Raw genomic sequence first — 21,859 nt, 5'->3', positions numbered from 1 at the left:
CTTCAAATGTTGCAGTGATTTTTTTGCCATCTATATTTACAGTTATTTATGTTGCTCTTCTTTTTTCTGACCGAAATTCAAACTTCTGAGGAATGAGACCATACTATTTATCTCTGCATCTTTAGTATTCAGACCTTGTGTTAAACGAATAACTGAAAGTTCCATCTCAAACAAATATGAGAACTTTCTTACACAGGCTTCATTGTTAGTGATGCTGTATAGAAAAAGGTAACATTTTTTCCTGAACTTTCTATGTGCCACATACAGTTTCAAGTGCTTTACTTGAAAATGAGTTAATTCATTTATCTTCCAAGTCATGTGGAGGACCTGTCATTCTCTCCACGCCCCTGGGGATAAGTCACAGCTAGTAAGGACGGAGTCAGGAGGAGTCAGGACTTAAGTGTGATGGTCTGTGGTTCCTAAATCAAGCTGGAAATGCTCCTTCCTCCTCCGGCAGCAGACTGTGATCCAGTGGTATCCCCTATACACGGTATCCACATAGAGATTCACATACTTGACATTCTGCTCTTTTCCCAAATCTCAAAATCAGTTGAGATTTTCTCTTTGATAAAGGAGGGGAGACACACAGAATGATGATACACATTGCTTGTGTCTCTCACACATCCTTAGGCAACACCCACCTTGACATTCAGTCCTTTCCCACGAGGTCCTTGAGACATGAATGAACTTTTTGCCCGCATGAAAGTCTCCATGTGGAAGGCAATCAGAGTATGAGTTGGGCCTGTACTGATTCTTTCATCATGGCGACTCTTCTCCATCTGCTCTCCTGTGTTCCCGTGAGATTATAAGGCACTCCATCCTAGGGGATTCTTCTTCTACATTCTTTTAGCCTTGGGTGTTGGAAACTAAAAATACCATGAAGTGTGAAGCCATAGAGATGCCCAATGCTAATAGCCTTTACCAAGGTGAATGGCTGGGATAAGTGTCACTCTACGGTCCATGTGCCGAAGGCTTTGTCCCAGCATGGCACCCCCGGGAGGTGGACTCTTAGAAGGTGTGCCCTGGTGAGAGGTCTTTAGGTTTTTTGGTGCATGTCTTTGAAGAAATCACTGGGATACCAGCAGTGCCCCTTCCTCTTCTGCATCCTAGGGAAAAGGTGAGCAGTTTGTTTCACCATGTGCTCTTGTCGATATGTGCTGATTTGCCACTGGCCAACCAATCCTGAACTCAAACCTCCCAAGCTGAGCAAAAATAGACCTTCTGTCTTCATTAATTAATAACCTCAGGTATTTTCCTATAATGACAGAAAGTTAAGTAACATAAGGGTAGGCAATAGGTCATGCATTCAGTCATCTGCTCGTTCTCCGATGAAGTATTTAAGCACCTACTGCATATCCGAGACTCTTCTAGTACTGAGGGTATAGCAGTAAACAAACCAAAGTCCTGGCTTTCTTGTTCACATTGAAATGGAGAGACACACAAAACAAGCACAGGACACAGTAGCTGACATATGTGAAGAGTTTTTTCCCCCGGCTTTTAATAGTAAACCATCTGCAGCTGTAAGTCGGTCTCTGACGGTGACCACGACCAGGGTTGTCACTGTTTCTGTATCCCTATTCATGTCTATTAGAGAATCATTGTCTGCAGGAATGACATAGGAAGCTATTTTTGCAGTTTGAGTGTGAAACTAAAAGTATGATAAAGACCTCTCCCCATTGTCCACTGGGTCTTCTCCAGGACGTTTTCTAGAGCACACCATTCAAACCCACCATCATCCATTGGTTCACTGTAGTAATTCCATCCTCCATCCAACAAGAGTCCTGGCTCAGGGTAGCATTAGCAAAGGAGTTCTGGAGGGATGGACAGAGATAATTTAAAAATGTAGGCTTAAGTTTTCTTCAGACAAAATTGAATGATGGAGAGCTGTTTGTTGAGTTTTATTGGTTAAAAGGCATAAAAAGAGACAAGGCTGGTGCCACCGCAGAAGTGTGCTGGTCTCCGTTAGCTCCGCATGGGGAACAGGCGCGTGGGCTGTGGAGGACCCTCCTCTAGGACTGTCATCGTCGGCTGCTCTCAAGATATGTCAAAATGTTTTCTTTCATTTTTTTTCCTGAAGTGATGAATGTAGTTTTGTCTTATAAAATATCATGTTAAAAATCATTACATGTTTTAAAAAGCAATGTGGTCTAGAAAAATAGCCTGGGTCCCTAGGAACAAACGATTTTCAATTTTATAGAGAAGTCTTTCACATCCTGACGCCGGAATATGAATGAGTCCGCACGTAGGCAGGCTTGTGCTGGAGGGCTGCTTGGAGCTCCTCGGAATGTGTGACCGGCCCAGACACTTTTATCAGCTCCATAACAGCACACAAGTCCATAATAAAGGGCTGATTCACTGTCCAATCCAAATCGAAATGGCAGTGGCCTTAAAAACAAATAGCCCAATCAAAGTGACATTGATGCTACTTTGAGACAATAAATATTAGCTCTGTCACTCCTTAACTGCATCCCAGTGCCATGCACTCTCCGACTGTCACCTCAGGAAACCTCTGAAGGAAAGAGAAATACCTCAGCAGATTTCATCTGAGCTCCTGGCTGGCCTCCACCTGGGGTTCTGTAGAGGCCCATCACGGGGGATGGGGAGGGAGCCCGCTTATTTCAAACTGAAGGAGGACTTTTCGCTTCTCTACCCTTTGATTCTCTTTATTTGTATATTTAAGCAATGGAATGTAATTCTGAAAAGGAATACTTTATTTCCATGCCTCAATTATATTCTCCTTTAATCTCAATCTCCACATTTGAGGAGAAAATGTCTTGTTTTTCCTCTTTAATTTCAGGAAAATCAATTGCCAATACATGACCAATATTAAACATGAGTTGATAAAATGGCTCAATGAGGATAATATTGAGAATAACATGTAAGATTAAAAATGAAACAAAGCATTCATACACATATGCACATGTATACATACATCACCTGGGGTTTTATTTTTTTGCAAGAAAAGGGCAACTGTTATCTTGCACAATTAAGACTTCTACTGTCTTAGATCTTAGCTCTTTCAGAATTTCCGAAGTTTATTTTTAACAATTGTAAAGGAAGTAATTAATCCTAATATTTCCCCATTCCTGAATCATAGTGACAATAAATCTGCTGTAATTTAGGATGGCAAATTTCAATTTTAAAGATTATAATCCTTCCTCTCTGCTACCCCAAAAGTTTTTCATTCACTATTCATTCATTTTTCATTTGTTTTTCATCATCTATTCTGGATAATGTTTTAATTACTAGTGGTACAGAAATGTCTTTGTTGTTTGCTTTATTGTTAGGATTTCGGATGGAGAGGAACACTATGAACTTCACTATAGAGTTGGGCGAAACAAGAAAAATTTTTCAGAGAATATAAGCAGAAATATACACTGTTGAGGAAAACAGCAATCTTGCTAATGCTGCCCACCTCCCTGGCGGAGGAAAGGGCCAGAGTCCAGCAAGTTCACACCACACTCTTGGCCAGTGTACAAACAGTCTCTCGTGTCCTGGTAACTGCTGCTTTTGTCCCATGCAGAGAGGATCTTCAATTTCTCTGACCCTGTTGCTTTGTTAAAGACAAAAGCATAAATAAAATAAAATAATAAAATACAATAAAATAAAACCAAACCTAACCTGAGCCAGGTTTTTGCTTGTTTTGACGCTTGAGTCTTCTAAATTCCTTTAAGTGTCAGTCATTAAGTGAAAGGCACAGCACCTCGCAAATAAGCAGGACACGATTCCTTGACCGAGGAACTGGTGACAGTGTGGTCTCAGGAGGAATCAAAGGCCACCCGGGGTGTTGAGGTGGGTCTCGAAGGAGGACAGCGTGACTCCACCCAACACGCTTTCTCCTGCGCAGACCTCTACTCAATGCATCTGTTACAGCATGGATGTTGTCAGAAAACTTGCTATAAATCTATTTTGATAACTTCCTGTGGAGGGCAAGAAGAGGAAATGTGCTTTGACTTAAGATTTAACTCTCACGCATTTTAAGGCTGAAAATTTTAATATACAGTAATGTAGAGATGTAAACTTGGTCCTTCCCCACGTGTTCATTGCCCCTTGCAATTTTCTCTGTATACTTTTATCAGGCAACATAGCCAGTCCCTATTTAAACAAATGATTTAAACAAGATTTGATTTTAGACAGTTTTTGGAGGAGAAGAAAACTCCAGTATTCACTATGTCTAGAGTTAGAACTGTACACTAATGCAGCTTTCCACCCCCAATGGAGCAGAGCTGCAGAGTCTACGGCACGTGAACTAACATTTAATATTAGTGGAAATCAGCTGGGGCTCCTAGCATGAGCAAATCCTTTCTGATTTCAACTTCTTTCTCATGGTACCTCGCTGGATACCAAGTCATCCTTGACGAGGTACACTGTTGGAATAAGGAGGGACACTCATGTTTCAGATCAAAAATACCATTACAGGAACAACCTGTCTAATGATAAAACTTGCTGCCAATTCCAAAGGGCTTCATAATTTAAAAACGATGCCTTTACTTTGGAAAATAAGCTAAATGACAACTTTTGGTACAGGAGATTGTGCTTGGTGAAGATGGTGATGGAAATGCAAAGTGGAAATGTTTAGAAGGTCCAAGTTTCTTAATCCAATGGAAAAATTCTATTCAGAGACTTTAGTAAATGTTGTACCTGAGTCCTGGAAGATTATATGGTATGAAGAGTTTGCTTGGAATCGTTTTACATCCGTTTAATCTGCTTAAGACCCAACCTCCCCTTAACCACCCAACGTAAAAGCACAATCAAAACACGGTGTAACTTGCAAATTTCAGTTTTGTGATAACACAAGCACATATAATTTATAGTTGGCTTCTGTAAGGGCAAAATAAACTTCAATGTTGGGGGCATTGGTTAAGAGTCAACGTTTAGAACATCTCTGAGTTCTGAACCTCACTGAGGTCAGTTTCTTCATGTGAATGCTAAGGTGGAGAAAGCTGGGCTCTGGCACCAGCTGTCAGTCATCAGCGATGGGAGTCTGCCTTTCACTGAGCATATTCTTCTTGAAGACCTCATGTTGCTTCAATGCTGTGGTAGTATTTTCCCATGAGAGAAAATATAGATGAGAAAATGGGCTTTAGCACCATTAATAAGTGGTCAAAGTCATGCTGCTAGTGATGGTTGTAGATATAAGTCAAACCCAGCTTTTACCAGCTCTACACATTTTGTCCCACCTCTAAGAAGCACCTGCTGTGACCACAGAAGGGCTTTGAATAATGCTGTGAACACAGTTCCTCTAGTTTTGGATAACAATGTCTCATTTTTAATTCTCTTTAATTATGCTTAACAGCCTGTTTAAACAATATTAGGGAGAGGATAGGAAATAATTTGATATCAGTTTATTCTTAGTGAATTAAACTACTATTTGAGCCTTTAGTGTATAAAAAATGCAGATTTTCCCCTCAGAATGGTATGTGCTAAGTGGAGACATAGTGATCTTTCAGTTGTAACTATTATTGAGATAGTATCAAATGAAAAAGAGGTATAGCAAGTCAAATAGGAGAACACCTTTAATATGCCCTGGGAATGTTTCAGACACTTATGGCTGCTGGCCGCTCAGGATCCGCTTCCAACCCTCACGCCCCACTTTTTTCAGAGGGTAATTTAGAGTGCAATATCTTTTTGGAGAATTATTGGTGGAATTTGCAATAAGGATGTTTCTATCTTCCTTACCAAGTAGGGGGCCCACGACCCAAGTTTGTGATCTTAGATGCTTTACCTATTGTTGTTGAGCCTTGAATGACCCTAACAAGGATGGACAGAATGGATAATGGGACCAGTTCCTCCCGTGTCCATGACCAGTCGTGATGACTGATTATCACCTGCTGCCCGGACACGGGTTGTGGCTCCAACCTGTGCCCTTTTCAAGCCAGGCTCTTCAGCCCTTCAGAGAGTTTGATCACATCCTGGCATCACGGTCCTGTGGCTGATTTCACAGTCCTAGGATGCAGACAGCAGTGGGCACCTCAGCTCAAACAGCACCACTTCTGGCCGCCCTCCTTCACCGTCCCTCTGAAGTGGCCTCCTGGGCCAGTCCCTCTCTTACAATAATCAGTTCCAGTGACCTCCCAGCAGTTCTCACCAGCTGACACTTCCTTTGGCTGTGAGTCCCAGGGCTGTCTGAGCAGGTTGATCTCACAGAGTTTCCATAACAGAAGAAGACATGGGAATGTTCCCCTGCATGCCTACAAGCAGGATGGTGCAGTTTAAAGATGGCCAGAGGACACGAAGACCTCCCAGACAGAAAGAGTAGAAGGCAGCTGGGTTCCATCAACAAGAATCTAAAGGACAGAGGGGACAAGGTGTCTCAGGGTCTAAGGCAAATAAAAGAAATGCTAAAGTAGAGATCATGGCCTTGCTCTCCAACCTCTGCTTCAGCACTGGAAGCGCCTCCTTGCAGAATAAGGCAAGCTCTGAAGATAGGTTTCTTGCACAACTGAGTTTGTAGACTGTGGTTTAAGCCTGGTAAAAGTGATTATGATTTTCTTCACCAATACCGAATAAAAAATGTAGAGTGAGTCTCTCTCAACCTTATTCCCCAGAGATACCTCCATTTCTGAAGCTGTCAATGGGCAGAGACATTGTTACGGAGGGGTTCTTAGATATGGACACCGTGAAATCCCCGGCAGAGCTCTAAAGAGCATCGCAGAAGAAACAAATGAGCTAACACCATGTACTGTTCAGGATCGCTTTTTAAACATCAGGAAACGTTTTCATGAATTTGAGAAAAAGAAATATGTCAATCATCCATAGGTTGACAGCTGACGTTGTCAATAAGGAATAACATATTTTTGTTTTGCATGAAAGAGTTTTGAAACTACAAAGTCAGATTGCTTGCTAGAATAGAATCAAGCAACAGTAAGAGAAATTTCTCTTATATGAATGGGTTTTTTGATGAGAAGACCGAATGTCCATTGACAAACTCATGAAAAATCAAAGAAACTTACTTCTTGATTTTGGAAATTAAAATTATTTATTAAGAATTTATTCTTTAAAAATGTCCTCACTCACTGCTATTGTTTAAGAGTTTGGGTTGATATAACCAACAGGAAAAAATAAGCAATTTTTATCTGAAGATCCATGATTATCTATAATAAAATAATTATGAGAAATCTGTGAATTTCAGATTGTTTGCTGGGTAAAAGGATAGTGTTTTAAAAATAATCACGTATACCCTTTCATCAATAAACAAAATATGAGAAAGTAAAAAAAAAAAGAGTTTAGTTTATTCTTGGATTAAATTAGAATCAGAGGTAGAATCAGAGAACTTCAAGTCAAAATGTCTAAGTCCCAAATTAATTTTTCTCTAGTACTTTTTATAGTGAAGAGTCAGAAAAATTTCTTCTGATTATTTTTCCTCTTAAAACCTATCAGCTGACGTAATCTAAACCTCAGGTCTACACTGGGAAATATAACGTACTTTTCTTTCAGTGGTTAAGGTTCCAGCTATGTAAACGTTTACCCAACCTTTTCAGAGAGGTTGTAACTACCAGGTGAAATACCAGAGTGCTGGAGGTGAGCGTGTGATCCTCGCAGGGTTTATCTGGTTGGGAGTGTTAGGTTATCATTCACTTTATTCTGCTCATAATCAATGCAATTGACTTTAGTTTTCAGGGTCAGGAGATAAAATAATCAAGAAATGTATTTTCTATTTTTAAAATTAAAATTTTTAAAAAAATTTTTTACAGACTGCATTTTGATTCATTGTACATAAGTGGGTACATCATTTCGTTTCCGTGGTTGTACACGATGTAGAGTCACACCATTCGTGTAATCATACGTGTACATAGGGTAGTGATGTCTGTCTCAGTCCACCATTTCTCATACCCCCACTCCCTCTCACTTCCTTCTACATAATCTAAAGTTCCTCCATTCTTCTCTCACTCCCTATGCCCCACTGGTCCCTATTATATATCATTCTCCACTTATCAGGGAAAACGTTCAACCTTTGGTTTTTGGGGATTGGCTTATTTCACTTAGCATGATATTCTCCAATTCCACCCATTTACCTGCAAATGCCATAATTTTGTTCTTCCTTATGGCTGAATAAAGGCCTTTCTTTATTTTATGGCCTTTCTTTCCAATTGAACAAAATCTATTTTTATAGTTAAAATCCAGACTCCTCTGTATGATAGCGTAGATTTGATATAAATGTCTGTGCGACGTAACAAATAACTCAAAAATCCACAGGCTGCAGTTTTCAGCAGCAGCCTTTTTCCAGATAGCAGGTGAACACATCCTTTGCTCCCTGGAACACACCAGGGACCCAGCACTTGTAAGAATGGTGGTTGTTCCACAGAGACACACAAATGCCAGTACTGAGTGATTCGCTTTCCCTTTGGGCAGGCACACTGAAGCCACCCTCCTTTCTTGTTTTCCCGACCCCTGCCCTCTTTCACCTTCATTTCTTCCTGCTTCTCCATTTGCACGTTTATCATCAGCTGAGTCCATTATGGTCCTTTCCATTCAGCACGCTCGGGCCCTCTGCCTTTGCCAATGATCGCGGCTCCTCTGGAAAAGCGGCTCATCTTACTCTTCAACTACACTTCTCATACTATTCCTCAAGGCTATAATAAAACCATCATTTTTCCCTAACTCTCTTTGTCTATGTTAAGAACATCAGTGCCTCGCCAAAAGTGGTTTAATTATTCATAGAGAGCGCAGAGAGCGGTGTCTGCTCTGCATTCCCTAGCTCAGGGAACATCAATGCGCGCCCTCGTCTCTCAAATGATGATCCGGGACTTCATTCTCAGCCCCGCTTTGTATATTCAGGGGTACTGCTATCTTGGCAGTGGCACTTCACCTTTCATGAAGTGAGCCTTGCTTCTGGGTCAACCAGTTGGACGATTCATGCAAATAGCATCACCAGGGACAGGTCTTGAGACCTTCTCAGCTCCCTTCACTGCAGTCTTTATTGGTTAGCTTGCTCTGCATCTTCTTGAGAACAACCTCCAGTTAGCTCTGGCCTTTCAGCTTAGTGACTTCTTGGATTTATTTCTTCTTGCCTGCTATCTTTCCTAGTTTTCCAGAACTTTCTGCTCCATACTTCTAAATCTCTACAACATAAAATCCATCACTTTCTCTACCTTTAGCCCCCACAGAGCTCATCATCATTAAAATTAAACTTCAAAACTTTGAAAAACATTGATTTCTTCTTCTTCAGGATGAGGAAATTCTGACCCTCACTCTAATCTGTACCCCCTATAAAGGAAGGGGTGGTCTCACCTTCAGGGATGGTTACCTCCGTCTCCACACCCCCTAGAGTGAACACCTTCTATGTCAGAGATTAAAAGGAAACCAAAAAGTCAGTTAATGGCCCACACGTTGATACAGTCAGGATGTTAACAAATGCAAACATTATCTTTATTAATAGAATCCATTAAAGGCTGCCCTGTGCTGGAGAATTAGTTTGCACCACACTGACCATGCAGGTGAGAGGGCTTCCATTTTGTAAGACCCTCCCTAAAGATAACAACCATGTCAGAGTCACCTTGCAAAAATCAGGACAGATGCCCCTCCCCCGAGGTTTTTCGGACATCAAAGCCAATAGTACTGCATGTCATCAAGAGGGTATGGAAAGTTATCGCTTATAAAATTAAAGTTTCTGAGTGAGCAGATCAGGCTTCTCTAGCAGGTCTGAAAAGGTTTCAGAGAACAGGAGGCTGCCGGCCTAGGGTTCTCTGATGGCTGGGGTGCAGCCAGTGTGAGTGTTCTTGGCAGACAGAGTGGGCATGGTTTGAACATCCCTCTGGTGTCAAAGGAGTGCACACCCAGGTTTCTTATGAGCTTGAGGACAGAGGAGAGGAGTGAGGCTTAAAATATGTGAACTGTGGAATTCATGAACACCAGTAACGTTCATCGTGAATGTAATTACACAGTGAAGTATCTTCGGATAACACACAGGAGTGGATTATGGGCTCATGCCACAGCACGGAGAGACCTTGGAAACATCGTGCAACTGAAGGGAGTCACAAAACCAGGGGCGTGCTAAATGTGCCCCTTCATGTGAAATGTCTGGAACAGGCAAATCCATAGAGATCAAAGTAAATCAGGAACTGCCAGGATCTGGGAGAGAAGGAAACAGGAGCCAGTTTGAAGGATTCTTGGTTTCTTTTTATGGTGATGCAGTTTTTAAATGGTGGTCACAGTTACATAACAAAACCACTAAATTGCGTATTTTAAAATAATGAATTTTATGGTATATGAATCCTATTTCAATAAAAACAATAAAGATTCTGGTTAGGATTCCCCCAAAAGAAACACTAGTGAACAAGCGCCTGGTCAAAGCTGAATCAGTGTGAATAATCACTGATGTAAATGCACAAGCATACGGGCTGATCTGAGTGGGGGTTAAAAGGCAGGAAGCTTCAACTACTGTGCATAAATCATTAACGGGCAGGATTCGAGGGTACGGGGTCTCTCAGGAGTTGCAGCTCGTTTATTGGGCTTTTTATAAAGAAAAGTGTGTCATTGTGTAGATATGCATATATTTGCCAAAGTTAGAAATCTTAAGTTGGAGAATTGAGGAAAAAGCATATAAAGCACAAACAACAGTAGAGGAATGGGTAACCACCAGCCTTCTCTCCCAGGAACATGATCTTCTGTGACATGAGGACTTGTTCCAAAGATCTGTTAAAACGTGGTGGATTACTGTGAAGTTCTAGGCGTGCAGAGGCATGCCTCTCCCAAGGATATCAAAAAGGCATTTCGGAAACTGGCACAAAAGTGGCATCCAGATAAAAATCCAGATAAAAATAAAGAAGAAGCAGACAGAAAATTCAAACAAGTAGCGGAGGCATATGAGGTGTTATCAGATGCTAAAAAATGGGACATTTATGACAAGTATGGCAAAGAAGGCTTAAATGGTGGAGGTGGAGGTGGGAGTCATTTTGACATGGCTTCACATTCCGGAACCCAGATGATGTCTCCAGAGAATTTTTTGGTGGAAGGGACCCATTTTCATTTGACTTCTTTGAAGACCCATTTGAAGACTTTTTTTGGGAACCAAAGGGGTCCCCGAGGAAGCAGAAATCGAGATGCAGCCTTGTTTTTCTCTGCTTTCAGTGGATTTCCATCATTTGGAGGTGGATTTTCTTCATTTGTTATAGGATTTACTTCATTTGGGTTACTAGGTCACAGTGGTCTTACTTCATTCTCTTCTACATCATTTGGTGGCAGTGGGATGAGTAACTTCAAATCTATATCAACTTCTACTAAAAAGAGTAAATGGCAGAAAAATCACTACAAGAAGAATTGTCGAGAATGGTCAAGAAAAAGTAGAAGTTGAAGAAGACGGCCAGTTAAAGTCCTTAACGATAAACGGTAAGGAGCAGCTGCTACGCTTGGATAACAAGTAATTCAACGCACGCATTTAACAGAAATGTTAAATTATAGCAAGCACCATTGGAGGATTAACAGGAACATTTTTTTAAAGATTTCAGATGAACTCGACTTTCAATATAATTGTACCTAAAGTATTTACAAACAGCTTGTCGGAGCTCCTATTTGTCATAGACTTTTGAGTTTATTGTTGGGACCACACAATAGGACCATTTTTTTGTTTTGTCTTTAAAATTGTTGTAATCTCTGTATGCCCTTTGCAATGTAATCCAGGGTGAGCCTTGGCTTTGAGTATTATTAGGACAAGATTGTATTCTAACACCAGCATGGATCTGCTTTCCATTGTGTTTGACATGTGAGCCAAGTAGTATCAGCCTGCTGTGAGCTAACATTGCCAGAATGAGTCTCCTGTAGAAATAATTTTTTTTTTCAGTATTTGGTAATAAAAAATATCAATGCATTAATGGTAATACATTTCTGGTTTAATATAAATTTAAGGATGTTTTCTAGTTGTGCATGAATGCTGGCAACTTAGTAAAGTTTTGACAATTATTTAAATATGTAACGTTAAGCTTAGGTTTAAAAAAGCTGGTAAACTGGGTCTTTGTCATTTGCTTTAAAAAAATAAAAGAAAAAAAATGTGAATGTGTTTGGTGCAGAAAAAAAAAAATCTTAAGTTGGAAGTGTTTGAAGAGCTTGTTATCATCTCATTGTTCTGCTATCTCCCTAGGATGAAGCTGGTATATTTTGCAGATGTGTTTTGAGTTTGGTGGAATTACTCAAATGTCTACTGGGAGGTTATTTCTGCTGCTTTTCTGTGCATAGATTGTAGGACTGCTCAGTTTAGAGTTTCTTCTGTGGTCAAGGGAGAGGAGCTGGGGCAGTTAATAGGACCTCAGGGTTGCTTCCCCTGTGATGTACAAGTTCAGGAGCAAGGAGAGAAGATGGACCACCACTCTGGGCCAATGCTGGGCCCGCTTCCCTGGTGATGGGTGAGTAAGGTGGTTGAGCCACCTGGCTTGCTATTTTTAAAAGGTTCTCTTGTTTGCCTCCAAATAAAGTTTTGGTGTTCTTACAACACTACTTACTGCATGCAAGAATATATCCTGGTTGTATATGTTTGCACATTTCTTTGACTCTGGCTGTCTAATATTTTAAGGTGAGACATTTCAGTAACATTTAATAATTTAAAAAAACTTGGCTTGTTAGATCTTTTCATACAGTGCAGATTATAAAACGTTGGACAAAAGCCATGTCTTCTACGTCTCTTTGTGTTTCTGTGTTTTTATTCTTAGCGTTATCTTCACTTTATAGTATCTTCATAAGGATATTTGTAAGCCACTTGCCCATCTGAGGAGGAATTAGTTTAATTAAAAACCATGATATATTTTCCATACACTCACTGGACTGGGCATGAGTGATTTTCAGTAAATTGCATTATGAGTCCAGGCAGCCTGACTCCTGAAGATCCATGGTTTGGGACCTGCAGTCTCTCTTAGGATCTGTAGTGAATCATAAGACAGACAGCATTTGGACTGAGGAATCCAGTTGAGGGAGAGAGCATCTCTCTGCATTATTGATTGTTACCAAAGTTAATTTCTTTCTCATTTTTTTGTTGAAATTATTATTATAAGTAGTAGACATTTATGTTTTTTTTGGCTCTGCATCTGATAACGCATTCCCATATTCTCACTTGGAGACAGCATTCCGTCAGGTAGCCCGAGGCTAGGCTAGAACTCAGCTTAGCATTCTGTGATGATAAAAACCTTCTGACCCTCAACCTGAATCTGTCTGTAGTTAGATTTTGTGTGGCTCAAAACATGTATTAAAAATTTCAGTTAAGTTTTTTAAAAGATTATAAGCAATCTGGTGCTCCTGAGCTTATATATCCAGGCAGCAGCTACTGGCTGGAGATAGTTGAAATAGCCTTCTTTGTTTCATTGTCTCCTGTAGTTAATGCAGAAGACAATCTAGTTTGTAAATTTTTATGGATTTCAAGGAAGACATTTAGGCCTCATAAAAGAGAATGTAGACATAAAACCTGAATACTTACTATTGCACAATTCCAGTATGCAACAGGAAAATAAAGGTGGAAACTGATTTGGACTCCTTGTAATTTGCTATACAATATTCCAGGCAAAAGAAAACGTCCTGTGTACAGTGCAAAAATTTAGGGTGACCAGAAAATTGTCCATTTTCCCAAATTCTGGATTTCTTTTCCATCAAGAACTACTTCCTAATTTTGAAGGACTATATAACACAGGATGCAAATGTCAGGATTGCCACCAAAGACACAGAATTGGACCAAGTTCATAGTGTAGAGTTCCCAATTCACACTGAGGGAGGTGGGGCTGAGGAAGAGGCTGTCCATGGTCAGACCTCCCTTCCTGGCCTCTGGACCGCTGCTCTCACCTCCCCTCATGCCCCCATGTGCCTGTGGGAATGGTACAATAATTAATAAAAATAGTTCAACACTGCAAGAATTTTGACATCTCTAAATCAGGGCAGGGTTAGCAGCTGTGTCTGAGGATCATTAGAAGGGTTTCACGGAGCCCCACCGACCATCTATCTCTGCTCCAGTTACTCACTCTAACATATGGAAACCACTACAGACCAAGTGGAAGGGTAGGAACTTGCCGGTTCCCACAAAACCTTATTAACAAAAACTGTCTGACCAGCAGCTCCTCATCCACTGACTTCTGGTCTAGGACAGCACCTGCAGCAGCAGGCTTGGCTCTGTGCATGGTGACGTAGAGCATGGCCGCGTCAGAAGTCCACTGCTCCCAGAGCGATGCCTGCATCCTTCCCTTCCTTTTGAATGTTTGTACTGTGACTTTCTTACCTTCCCCCCTTTTCACATTGGGTAGAAAACAAAGCTTGACTTGGAAAGAGAGATAGCCCTGGATTGACTAGTCTGCTTTTTTGTTTGTTTGTTTGTTTTTAGTACTGGGGATTGAACCCAGGGTGCTTTACCATTGAGCTGTATCCCCAATCCTTTTTATTTATTTTTTATTCTGAGACAGGGTCTTGATAAGTTGCTGAGGCTGACCTTGAACTTGTCATCCTCTTAACTCAATCTCCTGAGCTGATGGGATTATAGGCATGGACTACCATGTCCAGTGAACTCATCCTCTTTCATTCATTTAATGTTTATTGAACACATATTATGTTTCAGGCACCAGATGTGGACCCCTGAGGAAATTGTGTAATCTCTGTGCCTCAGTTTCCTCATATGAAGATAAGTGTGATGACAATACAGTTGGCTGTATTTCTAGGTATCTGGATGGTATTTGATGCATAGTAGGCTCAAACAGTATGTTTCACATGTTATTATTAAGATTAAGTAATACAAATGTAACATTTCACATAACCAATAGATCATGCTCAAAAATGTCACTTCCCTTACTTTCCAAGGAAGACATAGTCCAAGAAATTTGACTGGCATGCTTTTTATTTTTCCCATTTCCCCTAACAGATTAAATAAATAAATAGCTTTTTTGGGTATAGTCATATAGATACAGTTAATCGGTTTGGAGAAAAATGGTATCAGCTAAAACAGATTTGAACAAAAAGTCATCATCTGCAGGGTCACCTTTTCAAACCCAAAGCTGAAAATCTGTAATCTGCCTGCAAAAAAATCTTTGCAGTACATGAGAGGGTAAAGAAGTAGATTTTTCTGCTGCCTCTGGAGGAAGATACATCAACTGTAGGTATCAGCTCAGCCATGGAGAATAATTTAATCATACTTGTAAATGACATTCCAACAAAAGGTCATCGGATCTATCAGGCCCTCATCAACCTAGGAAAATTAGACCTGCTTTATTGACGTTGGAAAGTGATACAGTGCCTGACTCTCTTGTAGGAAAGCCAGGAAACAAGAAAATGTGGCTGAGCCCAGCAGCTGAACCACGGGAGCCCAGGCAAGCAAAGCAGAGAGAGTGGACCCTGTACCCCACCATTTGCAAATTCCCACACCAGCTGCTGGGGTTTCTGTCTTTCTTATTCCCCTCCCCCCCCCTTTTTTTTAATGGTGACTAAGTAAACATGTTGCAAAGTGATAACATAAGCAGAATCACTTCAGGAAACCAGAGATGTGGATCCCAGGCATGGGCAAAAAAAAAAAAATTAGAAACTGCCAGCATCTGTTGTTCAGCCAGGCAAGAGGCACTTACTATGATGATGTACTTACTCACTTTGCAGGGTAGGAACTTGGTTACCCGAGGTCATGGGCGAAACCTGCATTGAATCAAGGGCAACAGCAGGGCAGGTACAGCATTTAGACCCGTCACCACCACTTGGAGCAGCATCCTTTAGCTTTCTTATACTTTTTTTTCTAAACTTCTAAACTTCTGTTTCCTTATCAACAAATTACAGATCATAAAATATCTCCCAATTCATACAATTATTGGGAAGGTTAAATGAAAAAATACTGTGAAAAATAAAGTATGATATTCATTCTTTGCAAAAGCTAAGCAATCAATAAATGTCATTTATGCCAGTTTATGTTTTTCAGATAACCAAGTTCTAGACGCTAAATTCTATAATATTCTGTCTTTAGTTGTAAGATTGACCTCAAGAAAATCATCTCAGTTTTAATATTTGTGTGTGTGTGTGTGTGTGTGTGTGTGTGTGTTGCCAGAGATCAAACCAGGGCTTCGTGCATGGTAGGCCAGTGCTCTACCACAGAGGTACATTCCTGACTGTAGTCTTCAGCTTTTAAAGTTAAATCACGAGGGATAAGTATTCCATTTATGCTGTACTCAAATCTGTAGTCTTGAGACACATCATGATTATAGTTGTGACCACTGAGGAAGAAATAATTCACTTAACTGAAGTATGAAAACTTAATTTCCTGTTGCTGCATAACAAATCCTCATAGCCTTCAAGACTTAGAACAGCACAAGTGTGTGATGTGGCACCTTCTCTAGGTGGGAGGTTGGTGTGGGTTAGCTGTTTGCTCTGTTCAGGGCTTAGAAGGCTGCCACCAGGTGTCCACCAGGCTGAGGCCCTCTTCTCTTCCAAGGTCACTGGCTACTGACTGAATTCAGTTCATCGTGGTTGTAGGACTGATCCTTTTAGTTTGAACCTTCCCCACCATGTGGACCACGGCAGCTTTCTAACTCAACGTCAAAAGCACAGCTATTCTGCTGTTTCGTATCGATCTGGCTTCTCTCTTTGACTCTGGAGCCCCTTTTCAAAGGTCCACCTGCTTAGAGTGAGGTTACTCATACTTCAAGAGGTCTTATGCTGGGCCTGCACCCCAAGGCACAAACAGCCAATGGGACTCGGTGGGACCATTCTGAAAGTCCACTCAATGCAGATGGAGAATAGAAAATCCTACCAAATGACTGGAACTTTGCCTAATTACCAATGAGATAGTGAACCAATGGTTCTTCCCTGGTTCTTCTCTCTCAACCTAAGGATGTGATACCTCCCGGGCTACCACTACATAAGGAAATGCATCTGGGAGGAAATGCAGAAGCGATCGCTTTGGCCACAGCGGAGAAACGCCTCACCACATGATCTGCTTATCCTAATCACATCTGCAGCGGGAAGACGTGTCGCTGATGAGCATCCCTCATCTAGAGAGAAGCCTGGTACACAGCCTAACCGAGCAGGCAGTTGGCTGCCGGGCGGTCTGATTCATTATGCCCCGGGAGTTAGAACCCCTATTCCTCTTCTCACCTTTCCTATAGTTTGAAAGAAATCTACGTGCAGTTGCATTCTCCCGATTGTCTGCACAGTGACTTCGACTCCCCCTTGGCTGAGTTATCACGGAGCCTCCAGCCTGACACGTTGATCTATCCAGACTCCCCGCAGAGGCTGCTTACCAGGAGCCCCGATGATAACAGAGGATAAGTCATGTCACCTCTGCATACCCAGGAACCATAGAGTCTGAGCCAGTGTTTATCCAGAGCTTGTCAGATTTATCTTTCAGATTCTGGGGGAAAGTGGGTGAATGATACAGCACAGTGGAAATCTCCGCATGCTTGTGGGCGTGCCCTGGAGAAGCTCGGCTAGATGCCTGGGGTTCATTTCAGTGGTTCAAATGGGTTCAATATTTCTTGGGAAGAGTTTCAATGTTTTCAGGCATTTCTGGATATTTTCTCCTGGATTCTCATTCCCCAAGTTTTAGAGTATTCATTTGAAAGGTACCAGTACACACCACACAAACTAGGCCTAGAGATTTCTTACATGATAAACATTTCCGTATAAACATGGCCACATTCTTGCTACCATCTTCCAGCATTTATCATGGATGGTAACTGGATGTGCCATTATCTGATTATTTGATGATTCTCCCTCTTCTCCACTAAGCTCCATGATGGCAGGATCTGAGTTTGTTTTGCTCCTCACTTCATTTCCATTGCCCAAGACAGGTGAGTACTGACGACTGAGAAAACAAGCTAAGATTTATTTCTTGAATGAACTAATGGTTGAAGGTTAAACAGATGGACATATGTGAATTTTCAAATAGACTATATTATATACTTAAGATTCTCTATATCATCATGTTACTTAACTCTCCAATATTATTATAGACAGCATTTTTAGTTAACTTAACCTCAAAAACCAGTGCATTTTTATTTGTTAAAAGTCACAAATAAAAATCCATGATGCTATTACCTAGAAATAATTACTGTTAAAATTTGATATATATACTTGCCCCATTTTTTTTATTATTGCACAAAATTGAATGTGTATGTTATTTATTAACTTGCTCTTTCACTTGATATATTGAGAATGCTTTTCTATGCCCTGAAATATTGTCCTTTAGCTCAATGTTTAATGGATATTCGGCATTCTGTCTTATGGCTGAATAATAATTTATTTAACTAATCCTCTATTTTCTTGCATGTGAAATTTCTCTCAGATTTGGGAGGCTGTGAGATACTACTGTGCCATGTTGTCAGGCAGAAAAGCTTTTGGCCAGGGCTCCCCTCCTTGATTACTGGCATGATTGTGCATCACGGTGGTTGGTATGATGCGTTGCTGTGAAGGTGCTTTACAGGTGTCACAAAAGTCATCGTCAGTTGATTTTAATGAGATGCTGTTCTAAGAAACATGGGTGGGCCCGACTCAGCCAAGTGAAAGACCTCCAGAGTGGGCTGAGGGGCTGAGGCCTCTGAGGACCATGCTGCTGGCAGCATGATGACCCAGCAGCCCACGTTGCCCTCCTGAGACCTGTTCCATGGACTAGGGCCTACCCGACCAGACTCTGCCCTTGCTGAGCCAACACCTTGCAGAAAATCTCTGGACACACCTTTCTGGCTGGTCCTGCGTTTCTGGCAGAATCTTGATGAATACAAACATTTTTCTTCGTGTTTTGATTTTGTGGATCGCTCATTTGCTCCTCTTGACTGTGTTTCTATTAGCAGATGCTTGTATCTATCATTTGTGGCATAGATTCCTTCGTAGGTTACATTTTTTTTTTTTTTTCTTTTTCTCTCTTGAGCCTATCCTCACCACCATTTCCAAATGTCTAGATTGGAGAACTTGATACCTCAGTTTAGGTTAAGGATTTATCCCTGGTCCAGCCACACAACACCCAGCACTTGGGATCATGCTGCCTTGTCTGACTGTGTAGTGGTCCCTCCGAGGCCAGTTTGCTGAGGTCTGAGGGAGTTACCTCCCAGGAGAGGGAATCGGATGTAGAACCCTCATCTGAAATCTTGTTTTAAAGAACTATGTAAAACGGCTATTCTTGTTGACCACCTGGTAGGTGTCCAGAGTACTTTTCTGTAACAGGAGAGGCTGTGGTCATTTAAAATATTGTTCCCACTATTAAAAATATTCTGGAAGTTGACATCTGTTTTTTCCTACATGACAATATCGTCCCATGCCCTCTAACAGGGCCCTGGATTTCCTTTGCGAAGGGACCTCTAGATCATGCCAGCCATGTGGCGTCTGTGGGATGGTGACTTTATCTTGCCCCATACATCAGAATCAGACGCGCAAACCAAACTAAGAAATATTCGAGAAGGAGATACTGCCTCTTTTCTGCAGAACTGAATAGCGAGTCGTTCTGTTTCTTGGGTGTGTGGAACGAAGATGTGAGCTTTGAACTTACTCTGCTATTTAGTCCTTACAAGGGGATGTCGTGTGATTTCTAAAGAGGCCTCCACATGAGAATGGAGTCGGGATTCAGAAAGCAGAACAGAGGATGAGGAGAGGAATAATTGATAGTGTGACTTGAGTTGCTGCAGTAAGTCTCCACCTGAAGAGACCTATCCTGGAGTTTCCTGTTTCATGAACTGAGATCTTCCCTATAGTTTGATCTGTTTTAGCTGGGCTTTCCTAACTTAAAATTAAATATTCCCTGCAGACACACAGCCATAAATGTCAATTCACATGGCATTTCAACCATAGCTAAATCATCTATTGGATTTTTTTTAAATGGCTCATCAAGTAGCCCACGTTGATGCATACCTTTATTATTTTTTCTTTTTAATTTGAAAACTGCACAATTCAATATAATTTATTTAAAAAACAAATCATTGGGTCTTTAATGCAAGAGTCTTGACATACTGGGAAGAAAGAAATCCAATAGCCAAATTACCTGGAGGAAAATAAATATTTAATAAGATTATAAAAAAATAAACCTCTAAGAAAGTCAAAGATTTTGCCACTTGGCCTGAGGACCTTTTATCTATAAAGAATCTATAGGAGGTATTACATACATCATAACCACCACACAGCAGTCAGGAGAGATGAGAGAAATGAGAATATAATACTTTCTCTTCTGGCAAAGGTAAGTAGAAATGCTGAAATAAAATACCAGGAACTGTCACAAAGCAAGGCAAGGAGGCTGGTGTGTCCTGCTGTAATTAAAGGCTGTGGAGAGCATAGAGTGGAGGATGAGTCTCCTCGTGCTCCAGCAGTGACCTGAACTCTTTCATGGATGTTCCCACCGGAGAATGGAAAGGCCACATCCTCAATATGGAAGCCAGTGAGAAGGGCGGGAAGTCTCACCTGTGGTCAAATTGCAATTGCTAATATTTAAGAGGCATTCCAAATTTACTGACCCCCTCCTTTTAAATAGCATAAATTTCAGGGGAATGGGTGGGAATTGTAGGAATCAAAGAAGAAAAGGGAATGAAAAAGTCAAGACAAACAGAAAACTACCTGACAACTTAGAATCCCACCAGCACCACAGATCACCTGTCCTCATCCTGTTTGGGGAACCTGCGGGCCAGGTCATTGCCAGACGCGCCCTCGTGGTGGTACCACCGTTACGTCTGACCATGTGGGAGCAGCGGTGCAAGCATGTCTGGAAAGCTGAGTCCCTAAGAGGCTGGTTGGGTTAAGTCATGTTTCCTGAAATCCACATGTCGGAGTCCCGACCTCCAGCACATGAATTGACCGTATTTGAATTCAGGGTCTTCACAGAGACAATCTAGATAAGATGAAGTCATGAGGGTGGGCCTCAGCCAATCTGACAGGTGTAATGAAAGGGGGAGATCGGGAGACAGACGTGTGTACAGGGGGAATGTCAAGTGGCCTTGCAGGCAGGGATTGGGGGTGGCTCGATGGCCATGGGATGCTAATGGAAGAGATTCCTCCTCGCAGTCCTCAGAAGGAACCAACCCTGCTGACACCTTGACCTTGGGCTTCCAGCCCCTAAAACAGCCAGATGATACATTTCTGTTGCTTGAGCACCGTTGGTGGCACCTGGCTATGATTGCACTAGCAGAGGAACCCACTGGGCAGCACGCGGGCAGAGTACAGCAAATACACACAGTGTGCACTGAATATGAGAAGAAGCCTGTCGAGGGCAGTTATCTTTATCCACAGTTTTAAAGGGAAAAAGGAACTGACTGAAACGAATTCAGTACCATGAGGAGGGGAAGAACAGAACAGCTGCTCGGAGGAGGCCGGAGCTGCTCCTGCAGGTGGAGGTGCAGGGGGCTGGGACCCGGACCCCTTCCATGTCTATCTCAGCTCAGGGTCCGCCTCCTTCTCAGTGAGCACATATTGGAAAAAATTGGAGTTTTATGATTCTTATATTAATTTAGCGATAACACAGATAGCAAGACATTTTTTTATTGGGTGAACATGTCCTTACCTAATTGTCACAACTTTTGTTTTTAATGTCTATACAAAATTCCATCAATTTGATGTTCCCATAATTTATTTGTTCATTTCTGGATGTTTATGTTGATTTCAGTATTTTTTTTTATTGGGGGGAGCACGAGGAGCTGGAGATTTAACTCAGGAACAATTACCCATTAATCAACATCCCCAGCCCTTTTGATTTTTTATTTAAGGTCCTGCTGAGGGTCTTGCTAACTTGCTGTGGCTGACCTTGAACTTGTGGTCCTCCTGCCTCAGCCTGCTGAGCCACTGGGATTGCAGAGGTCTCCATCCCACCCAGCCATTTCAGTGTTTTATAATGATTAAACACCCCCATGGATGGAGTCATCCCAAGGTATATTTCTATTTTTTTTTTTTTTTTGGTTATTCCTTATCATGAATAACCAACTTTTTGAATCCTTATCATTAATAATGAATT

At 41.4% G+C, this 21,859-nt stretch overlaps 1 pseudogene across 1 annotated transcript; it reads left to right on the top strand.

The window, feature by feature from the left end:
• Positions 1-10,642: 10,642 nt before the first annotated feature.
• LOC306655385 (dnaJ homolog subfamily B member 6-like) lies at positions 10,643-11,387 on the top strand (annotated as a pseudogene). The gene has a single exon. The product of its transcript is annotated as a dnaJ homolog subfamily B member 6-like (transcript).
• Positions 11,388-21,859: the final 10,472 nt, after the last annotated feature.

Source organism: Sciurus vulgaris (assembly GCF_902686455.1).
Source record: "Sciurus vulgaris genome assembly, chromosome: 2".
Classification (NCBI taxonomy): domain Eukaryota; kingdom Metazoa; phylum Chordata; class Mammalia; order Rodentia; family Sciuridae; genus Sciurus; species Sciurus vulgaris.
This window is presented reverse-complemented; position numbering and strand designations above follow the sequence as displayed.